Here is a 15,406-nt window from a genome sequence, read left to right on the forward strand (position 1 = left end):
AAGTCAGAGAACCCGAATTCGTAGATCAAACTTCTTGGGGCCGGGCAGTTCTTTTTTCTGTGTGATAATGCTGTATTATGGCATTATTAACAAAAACTAAACATACAGATGTAGGATCTAATTTGACTCGTTTTGCTGTACAGCCAGAAAATAATCCTGCCAGCAACAGGACATTCTTAATTATTATCGTTGATAATATTAATAGGCATTTTTTGTCGTGAAAAGCAAGCCTTTTCAACCTTAAATACACTACCGTTTTCACATTTCCTGCTACAGGGTGATCAGAATGAGATCCTATATCTCTACGAACCATATTACATCTAGCTAGAGCTTTCAAATGCAGGCCTATGTTACCAGTACTGAAATTTATACCTCTAGTGACTTAAATCAAGAAGAGTATTCTACAACTCCACGATTATGACCAAATATTACTCTAACAAAAATAAGGTAGCAATACCCAGAATCTGCAGGAACTCATCTCTCTTCACAGTCACCGGGCTCTCTGTTGAAGATTACTGTCTGGTTTTCTAAGATACATAAAACAACAATGGAGTGTGAAATATTAAAAGACCACACTTCTCTGCAAAGGAGTTAGATCTGTGTGAATATCTGTGTAAGCAAGGCTTTCACCAGGATATTCTGTATATTCGCTCAACTCACGGCACTTGACACGTGATGTAGAAAGCACCATTGTACCTGAGCTATGTTTCACGTTCCTCATATCATTTTTCATCCCTGTCATAGGATGTCTTGTGTTGAGGTGGGACCAGCCAGGAAGTTATCGTCATTAGCCTGGGGAGACCGAAGAAAGAATTGTATTCAGAGTTAGAGTTTCCACTCAGAAGCCAACATGGGTAACAGACCACACACACTATCATTCAGCAGTAGGTTTCATCAGTCAATGTGGTGAAGAGAAGTGCGAGGCATTTGACTGCCACAGATGCATATGTAAAATTAATGGTCTAAACACAAAAATACAGAGAACAAGGCCTTATATAGACATTTGAGCTTGATGACTTGTCTGTAGAAGACAGGGTTGTTGAGCAAGACAGTGTGTGTGCTGTAAAGTACCGTCCATTAGCTCCTCATCTCCTGCTGATCTGAATGGTTTCCTCTTTCCTGTTGTAAGAATGTAGCCCACGCCACAAATATCTTCTGTCATGTTGACGATGGCATGGACAGCACCACTTCTTAATGATCCCAACGCACTATCACTCCAAACGGTTCTGACGTGTATGTATGGGAGACACAAGGTAAATGGTCAACGGAATTATGCAAGTTGCTAAGACGTTTTTGGCTAAAACCACATACAAGATACTTGATATTTATAAGAGCAAAATGTATCCTGAAACTTGGAACATCTTCCTCTGTTTGCGGGATTTACATGAATTACACTATCTAGTATATATCAAAATAAAGAGTACAGCATAACACAGCCATGCAATCAATAGGCAATTTGAACATTGCGTTATTTTCAAGTCAATTCAACTTCCGTGAGAGCATTTCGAACACTTGCTATTGGAATGGCAGTTAAACTTACCAAAGACCAGTTTTCGGCCACATATGTGGAAGTCCAGTACACAACCAGTGTTCTGGAGTGGGAGTCCTGCTGAACAACAACAGTCAGACAAACAACACACTTATTCCGCTTACAGTACTCAAACACAGACCTGGATTAAAATATACTATTTGAAGATATCCCTAATCACTTTAACATGCATTCAATACAGTTCAGAAATTTATATTTGAAAAAGACAAGTAGTTGAAACATTTCATGTGTTTGGCAAAACATTTGGACAGAATTAGGAAAGATGTGCATACACAGACTAAAATAACCACTCCCTTGCGTTAACCCAGGTTTTGAAAACTCTCTTAAAATTACAATTATGGTCAACTTTTGTCTTTTACAAGATAACCATTCAAAATTACTCATACAAGTACATTGTTTTGGGGCGGTGTAATTAAAAATAGTCCAAGATACACGAGAAAACTATTATATAATAACCCATACTACAAATGCAAGATATTTGAACACCAGGTACTGATAAGTACAGGGTTAAACTACTTAACTGTAGCAAAGGGAGATAAACGGTACGACAGATAACTTTAGATCTCTCTGGTTCCATGCAAAATATAAATCAATGATGTGTAGAATAGACATTCCTAGAATCACAGACTACAGGAAAAAAGAATATAATCACACACACACAAATGCAAAATTGTAGAAACAAAGGCAGCAAGGTAAAGACCAGTTCCATAGGATAATAAGTAGATAGTTGTGAACACTTACCTGCCATCAGGGGTAAGAGGTCCAGAGTAAGGGGGTGGTCTCCCATCAACACTGGCCAGATGTCAAAGAACTCCTATAGGAACAAAGCAATAACACAGACGGATTGTCAGACACAGCATATAATAATTACAGAGCCTCAGTGGCGGTTCTAAGCTTGTATGTCCCTGGGCAACCCCCCCATTAGTAATGTACAAAGTTAGAGGTCGCCCATTCCCCGTCCCCCTACCTCAGGCTTCAGTGGGAGACCTGAGGTCAACCTACCCAAGCCTCTCCCCATCCTCGTACTTCGAGTGGGAGACCTTCCCAGGCAGTAGCCTGCCAAGCTCACAAAACTAGAATCATGCGCCCACTACCACAGTCCCACACGTGACATGATATCATGGATGTGATGTGCAATGAGCGATAGAAAACCGATCGCGTAAATGTCAACATTCCAAAACATTTTGTGCGGGTCCCGGCAAGATGCGTCCTGGGCGGCTGCGCCATGGGAGCCTATAACTGAAATCAGGCCACTGCAGAGCCTTCAGAAAATAATTCATACCTTGATTTATTCCACATTTTGTTGTTTTACAGCCTGAAATCAAATGAATTAAATACATTATTACACACAATACCCATAATGACAAAGTGAAAACTTGTTTTTATACATTTTGCAAATTTACTGAAAATGAAAATACAGAAAATATCTCATTCACATAAGCATTCACCCCTGAAGTCAATACATGTTAGAATACCTTTGGCAGTGATTACAGCTGTGAGTCTTTCTGGGTAAGTCTCTAAGAGCTTTTACACATCAGGGTGTGAAATATTTGCCTAGACAACCATTTTCAAGTCTTGCAATAATTTTCAAGCCAATTTATGTCAAACTGTAACTCAGCCACTTCAGGAACATTCACTGTCTTCTTGGTAAGCAACTCCAGTGTAGATTTGGCCTTGTTTTTTAGATTATATCCTGCTGAAAGGTGAATTCATCTCCCAATGTCTTGTGGAAATCAGACTGAACCACGAGCTTTCCTCTAGGATTTTGCTGTGCTTAGCTCTATTCAGTTTATTTTTTATCCTGAAAAACTCCCCGGTCCCTTAACGATTACAAGCATGCCCATAATATGAAGCCTTGTTTGCCAACAGGATGCATGTTTTGGAATATCTTTATTCTATACAGATGTTGTTCTTTTCACTCTGTGGATTAAGCTAGTATTGTGGAGTAACGAACAATGTTGCTGATCTGTCCATAGTTTTCTCCATCTCCTTACTGAATGTCATAAAAATGTAAATAGTGAAAGCATAAACAAGTTATCCTTTAGATAAACTATACTAAAAATCACGCTACCAGAAAATATGATTAAAACACACTGTTTTGCAATGAAGGTCTACAGTAACCTCAACGACACTCTGTGGGTAGCACCATGGTGTAGCTGGAGGACAGCTAGCTTCTACCTCCTCTGGGTACATTGACTTCATACAAAACCTAGAGGCTCATGGTCCTCACTCCCTTCCATAGACTTACATAGTAATTTAGACAACTTCCCGGAAGACATCCTTCAACCTATCAGAGCTCTTGCAACATGAACTGACATATTGTCCACCAATCAAAGGATCAGAGATTGTATTATAGTACGAAAGTAGGTGTGCCGACATGGCCATACTTGTATTCGTAATCGATCCGTAACTTGAACAGTTGATTGTCGGATCGGATGATACTTGTGATCTGAAAAAACAGAAGTGTTTTAATATGCCTAAATAGATGTGTGCAAATTCCTGCAAGAAGCTACAGATTCAGAGCAGCGCGCGAGGGTGTGTGTGTGTGTGTGTGGTGTTGTGGTGTGTGTGTGTGTGTGTGTGTGCTGTGTGTGTGTGTGTGTGTGTGTGTGTGGTGTGGTGTGTGTGTGTGGTGGTGTGTGTGTGGTGTGTGTGTGTGTGTGTGTGTGTGTGTGTGTGTGTGTGTGTGTGTGTGTGTGTGTGTGTGTGTGTGTGTCGTCTCAATTTGCTGCTGGCAGTTTGTCATCCGCATCAGCATTTAATATTTTTCCTAACCCTTGCCCACTTGTGAGATATTATGCACATTGATAGCTTGATAGCAAATGTCCTCGCCATGTGATTTATCATAGTAGCAGCCAGGCAGCAGCAATCAAATGATCAGCTCAAAAAGAAGGAAAACTGATCGGGTGAAATTATGAAACGAGGGATGGAGAAATATAGTTTCCCTCTATCCAATCAGAACCGCAGGATCAACGTACAGCCCTGCCTTCTCTTTATAGACAGCCAGTTGAGTTATTTAGACCACATAGAACCTCCGCACATGACTGACTGACATAAGAAAGATGCGTGCTGGCATCTGAAAATTACTTTTTCCCGATCATGGATGAATACAAAAAATAACTCTGATCAAATCGTATACAGAAATTGCCCATATCCGTTATGATACTCGTTTTGTCCGACTACTCGGCACACCCTAACTCCGAAAGCGTAAGCTACAGTTAGCTAGCACTGTAGTGCATGTGGTGAGGTGAGTAGTTGAAACAAATAAAAAGAAAGAGAAAATTTTAACAGTTTTGTCTCAAATACATTCTTTAAAATGAAGGAGAAGCAAGCGAGAGACAGAGAGAGAGCCTATAGTTCGTTGTATTTTTCTTTCACTTTCACTTGGCTAGCAAATGCTGCTAGCTAGTTTAATCCTACTCAAAAACCCGGCTCAAACAAGCGGGATGCTATGTTAGCTAGTTGGCTATATCTATCCAACACTGGAACATCTTCAAGTCAAGGTAAGCGTGTTGGTTTTATTCATTTATATCCACCAGGGCCTGCCGGTGTAACTGCTAAACTGCTTGCTGACTTACACTGTACTGCATGATTGTAGCAGGTTAACGAACACATTAGTTCTAGTAGCTATGTTAGCGACTATAGACGTTAGCTAATATGGAGATAACGATGTAGGCTGTGTGTAGCGTTTAGCGGTTATGAATTACGTTTTTTTTCCTCCTGGTCACAGACGGCTGATGTGTTGTCACTGAAGTCCACAAGCAAAAGAAAAGGTGAGAGGAGAGCATAATGCAAGAAGGAATTCCTACAAGCAAAATTATCATGCTGTTTTGTATGTGGCTGCTATGAAGTGAACTGTGTTCGCTGTGATCAGAATTTATAATTCCACTGATTCTGTTGCAAAATCGTTCTTAAACGGAAGCAAATGAATGAAACAGAGATAAACATACCTGAATTTGTCTAACAGAAACTTTGTTTGCCAACTGTTGGACTAATGATTACACCCTAGATCAGCAAGATGCAGGCAAGAGTGTGCATGGCAGTGTTGAATGTGTCAACTCTGTCACCTTGACTACTTTATTTTTCTCTCACCTGTGCAACCTACGTTGTAAACTTTCATCATAGGCTAGGTTGTAGCAACCTCATGATGGGTAAATGGAAAATTTTAGTATCATGTGTAGCTCCAAACCTATCAATGTTACATTGAGCTGGGTGAATGGAATATGAATGACAGTCACCAATATGCTGTAATAGAAATAAGGCCATGCTCATAAAAAAATATCGACCTCGCTCATATTAAATGCCACCGACCGCCACTGAACTTCACTATCTCAAAGGGATATTCAATGTCTGCTTTTTTTTATTTTTACCCACTACCAATAGGTGACCTTAGTTGCGAGCATTGGAAAACCTCCCTGGTTGAATCTGTGTTTGAAATTCATTGCTCGACTGAAGGACCTTAGAGATAATCAATCGTATGTGTGGGTTACAGAGACGAGGTAGTCGTCAAAAAACATGTTAAACACTAGTATTATTATGTCACTTGTTAAGCAAACTTTTACTCCTGACTTTTAGGTTTTGCCAAAACAAAGGGGATGAATACTTATTAACTCAAGACATTTTCCGCTTTTCATTTTTAATTATTTGTAAACATTCTTAAAAACATAATCACTTTTACATTATTGGGTATTGTGTGTAGGCCAGTGAACAAAAAATCTCATTTTATCAATTTTAAATTCAGGCTGTAACACAACAAAAATGCAAAATGTCAAGGGTCTGAGTACTTTCTGAAGGCACTGCAGTGCCATAGGTGCAAAATATTAACAAATTGCTAGAGCTATGTTTTGTGGCTACAGTATTAACTAGAGGAGACCCATAAAACTATTCTTTATGATGACTAAATGGCTGATCATTCTGAATTGCGGTGACATTTACTGTACGTCCCTCACCTTGCAACCATGAAAACACTTTAAAATCACACAGAGTTACATATCACACATAAACTGTTTATCAATGATAAACATATTGCAAGTCCTTTATATTGCAAAACGTTGTGTTTGTTGATGGTTTAAAGTACTTAGGGCAAGCAAATTGTCTCGTTCCAGAAGTGATGAGTGGAGTTGTAGTGACATTTTTGGGGATTTGGAGATACCTATTATTTTGAATGCAAGAAATTCAACAAAAATATTTAATATATATTATAGATCAATTCGAAAAAACCTTCGAAGGCTTAAGACAATAACCACATTCAAGAATGGCCAGGCTACATGCAGACAGTGTCACCCACCTTCTCCTTGGTCATGTCCAATAGGCCCACAGAGTACCTGTCACAGTTCAGGTACGCCCGCACTGTATACAGGGCTGTTTGTGGAACTGTCTCCAATGTCTGTCAGCCTCCCCAAACACCTTGTTGGCGGGCCACAACAGGACCTATACCCGACAGAAAACCAACCACGAAGATCAGCTAATAACCAGTTGGTTAATATATCAATAAAGGTGTGAAAGCAACAAAAACATAGCCTTTTTTGGTGTTGCACCATATTGTCAGCTACAACTAGTTAATCTCCTCTGAAATCAGTACAGACAGCAGACTCACCTTCCTTTTCGAGTCTCACAGTTTACAGGTAGTTCAGCTGGTAAATCTTCAGGTTCAAAGTGGCTATTCTGAGATACTTCAAAAAAAAGCTGGGAGATCAAAAATATGAATTATTGGTTAAAGAGAAACACATGCATCGAGGTGTAATCAAGGTGGTAGAGGAAAGACGAGAGGGATATTTGAAAACATCAGGTGTGAATGTGACCTTCCTCTTCATTGAGGAAGCAATGGCACAGTTTTATGGTTCCCTGTGCTTGTTTGATGACATGTTTGTGTTCACACATCAGTCAGTGGTTATATGCTGCATACGCTTTGTGTAAATAAAACTTTGGGAAGGGGAAAACCTGTTGATTACTCCTCCCCAACTAATTCATGCAATAACCTCCTCTTAGTATTCCCATTGTGATACTGACACATGGACATGTGTAGATCCTATTTCTCAGAGAGCCTTCATCCTCAGTACTCACATCCTCATCCTCAGCGGTGAAGTGTGGTCCAGTGGTCTTGTTCAGGGCCATGATCACAGCCACCACATCCTCTCCGATCATGATGGGCGAGGCTAAAATGTTCCTGGTCTTGTACTCTGTCAGTCATCAACGAATGAGCTGAAGTGACTGCTCTGATAGCAGAAAACAACAAAATCACCGACATCAAGATCCACGTGGATGTGTTAAGACGGGTCTGTCTATAAGTCGGGTACATGGCCTTGGTTTTGAGCCTTTTTTCAGTTGGCATATCATTATAGACCACAGATTAATACATGTTAACCTCGGCAATACAAAGATAAAACACAATTATTAAAGAAAGGATATAGCTGCTCAGGTAAGAAGTACACTCCATTATCAAGAGTGAATGTAAATCTGGGGCAATGTGAAGTATAATTTAATTTGAACGTGTTAGCTTCCTGCTGACCCGTAGTGTAAACGCCCCAGAACAGGTGCCCTAATCCCAGTTACAACAGGGGTCAAGGGATATACAATAACTGGATTACACTGTCAAGAGGATTTATATTGTCTCCAGATATACATTTAGAAGATCCCACAGTACGTATAGTTGCGATACCACTTTGTGTGTCACTGTGTTTTAGCAAAAAACACAATTTTAACAATATGCGTACGTTCGGATAGGCAACAGATTAAATAACTATTCACTTTTCTCTCTGGCTGAACATAAACGTGATACATCTATTATTTTGCAATTGTTTGTTATTTTTGGCCGTGGTACAGCTAGAAGATGATATCATGTATGACAAGGCCCGTAAAAGACTATTAACACAATCTCACTGCTCCTAGCCTCTGGGACACTGTCTGTCTTCCTCATCACACCACAAGTTTATGCTTCATTTCCCCATCGGACTCTTACCTCATTGACATCTTCAAATTGATGTGTTCTTGGTCTGGCCACATTTCCCACCACCCCAAGCGTCCAGGGGAAGACGATCTCATGGTCAGGGTGCACACACAGTCGTCCAGCTCTGACTCTGTAGTGATGTTGAAGAGACGAGTGGCCAGCTCCGCGATGCCGTTCCTCTCCCGGTACATGACAGGCTGCAGCGGTAGCTTGGATCAGGGCGACGATCCTCTTCAGAATCTTAAACACCACTTTCTCCATGTTCACGTTCTCCTGCATTTCTTTGACAGGTCGAACAGGATCTGGCCTTCCTCTATCTGGCCCCAGCTCCTGTAACATCCCAAAATCCACCTTGGACTCGGAGATGCCTGCCATCACAGAGAGGGTCCCCGGTGTGAGCTTCTTGTTAAAAGTAGCCCTGGGCGAAAGCCGGTTCCCATCCAGGAACTTCTCAACATCTTCCTTCGTCGCACTCATCTTGGGTTAGGGAGTACTGGTCTCCCCCAGTCCCAGTCTTCAAACCACGGTCCTCTAAAAAGACGACAAAACCAATTATCTATTGATTACTAGCAAATAAAAAAGAGGGCAAGTTCAAACTATGTAATCCCCGAAACTCCCTAGAAAAGAGGGCAGGCACGTTAGTTAGGTCCTGGTGTGAACAGAGGAGATACTTGCAATGGCAGGAGAGGAGGGCTGATCCAATCCACTGTCATCAGCAAGCTTTTCTCTTAATAGTGTTGAAGGTGAGCCAGGATCTGCTCATGCAAAACTGATCAGGTGATCTCTATAAGAGGCCAACCCAGTCCTTTCATTGGCCGATTACCTCCTCTTCTTTCGCCCCTCGCCAGGTTTAGAAAAACAAGCCTGAAGGAAAAGAGATCCGGACTCCCTCAAAGGAGTCACATGTCTGAAAGCATAGCCTTAAGATGTCCCCCCGTTGGTTTGTCTCCAACTGTAGCCTGCTCTTGCCCCAGGCAGGCACCACACACACAAGCTCTTAACTTTCTTATTAAAAAAAGCACTCCTCATTGCTAGCCCTATTTAGCCAGGCCACTAGTTGATTATCTCAGCACCCCAATGCGTGTGTCCCCAGGCAATACTATTGCTATGGGATCCTCACAGGCCTCTACTGGTTGTAGCCTTCAGAAGCAGAGAAATATGTGTAGTTATATTTCATACACATCTGAAGCACATTACATTTAAGCTTTTACATTTGAGAAAAAAAATGAACACAATAGCCTTACTTACTGCAGTATCTGTTATTATCATCCAATTACAATATTACATTTAAAATAGAAATTGTTAAGTGAGAGACAGACATGTATGGGGGTCTATGAGACAAAAGACAAGCCCGATGATTAAATGCCAATAATCTTTCCACCCCGGCTATATTAAGGTTCCTTAACCATCTTATACAAAAGGTCAGCTGGATAATCTCCACATGAATAGATTCATACTATCAGATCTGCTACCTGTGAGTGAGACGAGGCTGCGAGGGAGGTGTGTCTGCCTGTGTGCATGTGATATGTACGTGCAACGTATGTGCACTGCATAGGCATACATTTCATTCCTATGAACCTGCGCCTGTCTTCCTTTACGAGGGTGCGTGCTTACAAGCGTTTACGTATGAGTGTATATAAACACTATAGTCTCTAATGTTTGTTATTCAATATTACGTTGATGTAACTACTATTACTTTATTATCAATATTGAATGAATTAAATAGTTCTTTCATCGCAAACCTCAAATGGAGATGAGGGATTTAACCAATGTACACATTTAATGATACTAACATATTTAATCCAGCCATTGCAAGCCTTTACATGATCTGTTTGTCGCCAAATGAACTGTTGACCCCTTGTGGTGCATTACGTCCATAGTGCATGGCCCATATTTCACCCTAGAAATACAGTGCAACAACACAACACAAGATGGCAGCCGCTTATACTCAGGGCCAAGCTAATTGAACTTCTACTGGTAATCACTGCTGCTGAAGCTGACCATGCCATTGTATTCATGCCGTCAAAATTGTATTCAAAAGATTTAGTTTAACCAGTAAATATTAGAACCAAACTTGTTGGTCATTTACCTTCTGTTATTTTTTACTGCCACTGGAATTTTTTAAATGTCAGTTCCAATAATTTGATATGTGCAGAAATAGTCGGCAAAGTATGCTCCCTCCAGCCTCTTCACCTAAGGTACAAATGAAAAAGAGCAACAACACACCTATACACACTGTAAAACGGTAACCAAAATGCCAACATTGAACACCTGTTACAGAAAAGCGTGGACGGTCTGACGCAGTACAATATCGTATGCTATCAACAGACGTGCCAAAAATCTTCCATGAAGCCTTAGATCGAGTATGTGTTTCCAAGCATATAATATAGTACAGCCATCAGCTTGGAGTTTGCCAGCACAGTATGTGGCTTTTAAAAGAACTACAGAACAACAAAAGAACTACAGAACAACTAAGAACTACAGAAGAACTAAAGAACTACAGAAGAACTAAAGAACTACAGAACAATGAATGAAACTACAGAACAAACAATAACTACAGAAGAACTAAAGAACAACAGAACAATGAAAGAACTACAGAACAAACAAAATAACTACAGAAGAACTAAAGAACTACAGAAGAAATAAAGAAACTACAGAACAATGAAAGAACTACAGAACAACAAAATAACTAAGAAGAACTAAAGAAACTACAGAACAACTAAAGAAGTACAGAACAACTAAAACGCTCTCAACAACTACTAATGCCTAAAGAGCTATTCAGGAAATAGGCCATAACATTGTGTGTAATGCGGTAGTGCCAAAAGTACAGTACACAACGCTCAACTACCCGGAAGTGCCTTAATTAAATGAATGGAGAATGAATGAAGAAGGGCTGAGTAGTGGTGGTACTTCTCTGCTGGGCCCGCTACGCCAATCATTCAGGCCCAAGCCTCATGTTCAGCCTCTTGCCATCATCCCCTGTGTCTACAGCCACACATAGCCACTCCTCAGAGCCAGGTGTCTCTAGAGAACTACAGAAAGTTCCAGACAGCTCCTGGCAAGAAGCACCAAGTATAGGGATTTCACCTTAGAGTGCACATGTCTTTACTGGTAACAGGGGATAAGAATAAGCCTCAGCAGAAACTCCATTCAGACAGTAAATGCTGGTGGTAAAAATAGACATGTTATGTAAAAAAACGGTTCTTAAATAACTAAGATCATGTTGACTCACAGGCACTGCGTGTGTGTTGTGTGTGTGTGTGTGTGTGTGGTGTGTGTTGTTGTGTTGTGTGTGTGTGTGTGTGTGTGTGTGTGTGTGTGTGTGTGTGGTGTGTGTGTTGTTGTGTGTGTGTGTGTTCATGTGTGTTCAGTGTGTGTTCAAGTGTGTGTGTGACCAACAGAAGCACTAGTGTTAACTGCATCATGTTTGTTCCGCTGGTTGTACACGGACCCATAGAGCACAACAATACAGTAATAACTTAAAGCGTGTTCACCACGCAGTCATGTACACAGAGCCAAACAAAGCCTCGTAACAGTCACACAATACAGCTTCGGGCCCTTAGCAAGTCAATTATCAGGACTGATTAGAACACACATAGAGCACCAACGGTCAAAACATTTGAAAGCAATAGTTTTGACAGAGAGCGATCCGCTGGGTAGATATTGATGGTTAGGGATGCCTCTCAAGTGCGCTTCACATAACCCTACATTTAATTTCAATACTATTTTAGGCCTGCTGGCTGTTTAATCATACTCCAGGATCTCCAAAACTAGTCTCAAGATCCACAAAGCAGTGCTGCTGGTAGTATTCTATCATCAGCAGTAAGGATTTACATGCTGGAACACAATAACTAATGCTCACGGAACACAACAACTAATGCTCACGGAATTACAAGAACTAATGCTCACGGAACACAACTAATGCTCACGGAATACAAGAACTATGCTCACGGAACACAACAACTAATGCTCATCGGAACACAAAACTAATGCTCACGGAACACAACAACTAATGCTCATGGAACTACAAGAACTAATGCTCAACGGAACACAACAACTAATGCCTCACGGCAACAGCACAATCACGAACACGTCCCTAATGAATGGGGCCTCCAGTGCACGTCCGAAAAATCCACATACAACTACATTGCTCGACATCTACGGAAGATACCGGAACACACAACAACTAAGTAATGAACATGCTCACCACAACCACAAACGGTGGCAACACAACAAACTAATGTGCTCACCAGAAGACCCACCTAACAAACTATTATGCCCACAATCCAAACTACTTTCAACGTTATATCCAGCAGTTTGAATGACATAACGCACAACTGTCTAGTTATGGTGGGTGTATTTTTGAAGCCAATGACAAATCGCATACCTATTTGAATCGCGGAAATAGAAAGATAAACCACCCCAGTAACACACACCTGTTAACCCATCCTCTTTTATAGGCCCCTCTACGGACACACGTTCCAAACAAACTACAGGAGTATGGGCTCATCGGAGAAACACATAACAAAGCCAAAAACAATCACCTATCAATGTCATGCTCATCGAAACACAACAAATACTACCACTTTTTATTTTAGTTAATACTCTATTTCCATTTGTTTATCACCCATCTTCATAGAACGACTTATGATCAATTACAACAGTATCATTAACTTACATTTTTCTAACTAATATAGTCCCATACAACGTCCTTTGCAATTGATAGTGTGAATTTAGTATGCCCAGTCAGAGAATCCTCCCCCCTCCCCTTTTCCCCCACCTGGCAAAAAACACCAGGGGGGCCCCCCCCCACCCACACTATCACCCAACTCCCTATATGAAATGAAATACTTACACAGTCTATAATCCAAGAACTTTAATCATATTAACGCTAACTAAAACGACCACGCTCTTGTATCGCCTGCAGAAAACGACAAAAGGAGAATAGAAGCGAACATACCAATATAAAAACTACCCAATGGGACCCGAATACCCTCTCAGCGAATCTACGTTCCTATTCTAAGAAAAACTGCATTAGGCTTTCATCAGGATAGAAGAAGAAGTTGAATTTGGACTCTTTTGAACAGCTTGATCTGCCAGCTTACTGTTGAACATAACTACGCTCTCCATTCTTTACCGGGTTGTTTTCAGTCCGCTACAGGGTTTGGGTTGGTAGTCGAAGTAGTTGAATCATCCACGTTGTGTTTTTGCCCTACTCTAGACTGACTTCCCTCTCCGATCTTGTATGCGAGTTGTGTTGGCAGCTCTTTAAGCTTTTCCTACTTATCTTCTCACCAATTAAGAACTGCCAGCATTGTGCTTAGCCACGAATGGGGTGCTGCCCCTTGTTGCCCTGCACGACCGCCCACATCCCTCCTAGTGCCCCCTCCCCTCCCGTGCCTTCCCCCCCGTCCGACGCCATTAGTCCCCTCCCTGTTCCCACCAAGCCACCCTTAGTTGTCATGGTTCCAGCTAGAAAGCTAGTTGTGTTCCGTCTCTGAGCATTAGTTGTTGTGTTCCGTGAGCATTAGTTGTTGTTGTTCCGTGAGCATTAGTTGTTGTGTTCCGTGAGCATTAGTTGAGTTGTGTTCCGTGACATTAGTTGTTGTGTTCCGTGAGCATTAGTTGTTGTGTTCCGTGAGCATTAGTTGTTGTTCGTGAGCATTAGTTTGTGTTCCGTGGGCATTAGTCGTTGTGTTCCGTGGAGCATTAGTTGTTGTGTTTCCGTGAGCATTAGTTCTTTGTATTCCATGAGCATTAGTTGTTGTGTTCCGTGAGCATTAGTATTGTGTTCCGTGAGCAGTATTGTTGGTTCCGTGAGCATTAGTTCTTGTATTCCGTGAGCATTAGTTGTGTTCGTGAGCATTAGTTTTGTTCCGTGAGCATGTATGTGTGTTCCGTGAGCATTAGTTTTTGTGTTCCAGCACGTAAATCCTTACTGCTGATGATAGAATACTACCAGCAGCACTGCTTTGTAGGACTTGAGACTAGTTTGGAGATCCTGGAGTATGATTAAACAGCCAGCAGGCTAAAATAGTATTGAAATTAAATGTAGGGTTATGTGAAGCGCCACTTGAGAGGCATCCCTAACCATCAATATCTACCAGCCGGATCGCTCTTGTCAAAACTATTGCTTTCAAATGTTTTGACCGTTGGTGCTCTATGTGTTGTTCTAATCAGTCCTGATAAATGGACTTGCTAAGGGCCGAAGCTGTATTGTGTGAGCTATGTTAGTAGCTTTTTGTGTGCTGAAACTAGCGAAAAGCTTAAGTATTACTGTATTCTTGGATCGTGTAACAGACAACATATAAACATAACACATTGTTTTCCACACACACACACACACACACACACACAACACACACACACACACACCACACACACACACACACACACACACACACACCAACACACCACACACACACCCACACACACACACACACACACACACACACCACACACACACACCACACACGTACGCAGTGCCATGTGAGGTCAACCATGATCTTAGTTATTTAAGAACCGTTTTTACATAACATGTCTATTTTTACCACCAGCATGTACTATCTGAATGGAGTTTCTGCTGCAGGCTATTCTATCCCCCTCCGTTACCAGTAAAAGACAATGTTGCACTCTAGGTGAAATTCCCTATACTTGGTGCTTCTTGCCAGGAGCTGTCTGGAACTTTCTGTAGTTCTCTAGAGACACCTGGCTCTGAGGAGTGGCTATGTGTGGCTGTAGACACAGGGGATGATGGCAAGAGGCTGAACATGAGGCTTGGGCCTGAATGATTGGCTAGCGGGCCCAGCAGAGAAGTACCACCACTACTCAGCCCTTCTTCATTCATTCTCCATTCATTTAATTAAAGGCACTTCCGGGTAGTTAGAGCGTTGTGTACTGTACTTTTGGCA

At 41.4% G+C, this 15,406-nt stretch overlaps 1 pseudogene; it reads right to left on the bottom strand.

The window, feature by feature from the left end:
- Nucleotides 1-7,693, bottom strand: part of LOC111962829 (purpurin-like) — a 15,404-nt pseudogene extending 7,711 nt beyond the window's left edge.
- Between the last annotated feature and the right edge of the window lie 7,713 nt (nucleotides 7,694-15,406).

This window comes from Salvelinus sp. IW2-2015, linkage group LG4q.1:29 (genome assembly GCF_002910315.2).
Source record: "Salvelinus sp. IW2-2015 linkage group LG4q.1:29, ASM291031v2, whole genome shotgun sequence".
In the NCBI taxonomy this organism is placed as follows: domain Eukaryota; kingdom Metazoa; phylum Chordata; class Actinopteri; order Salmoniformes; family Salmonidae; genus Salvelinus; species Salvelinus sp. IW2-2015.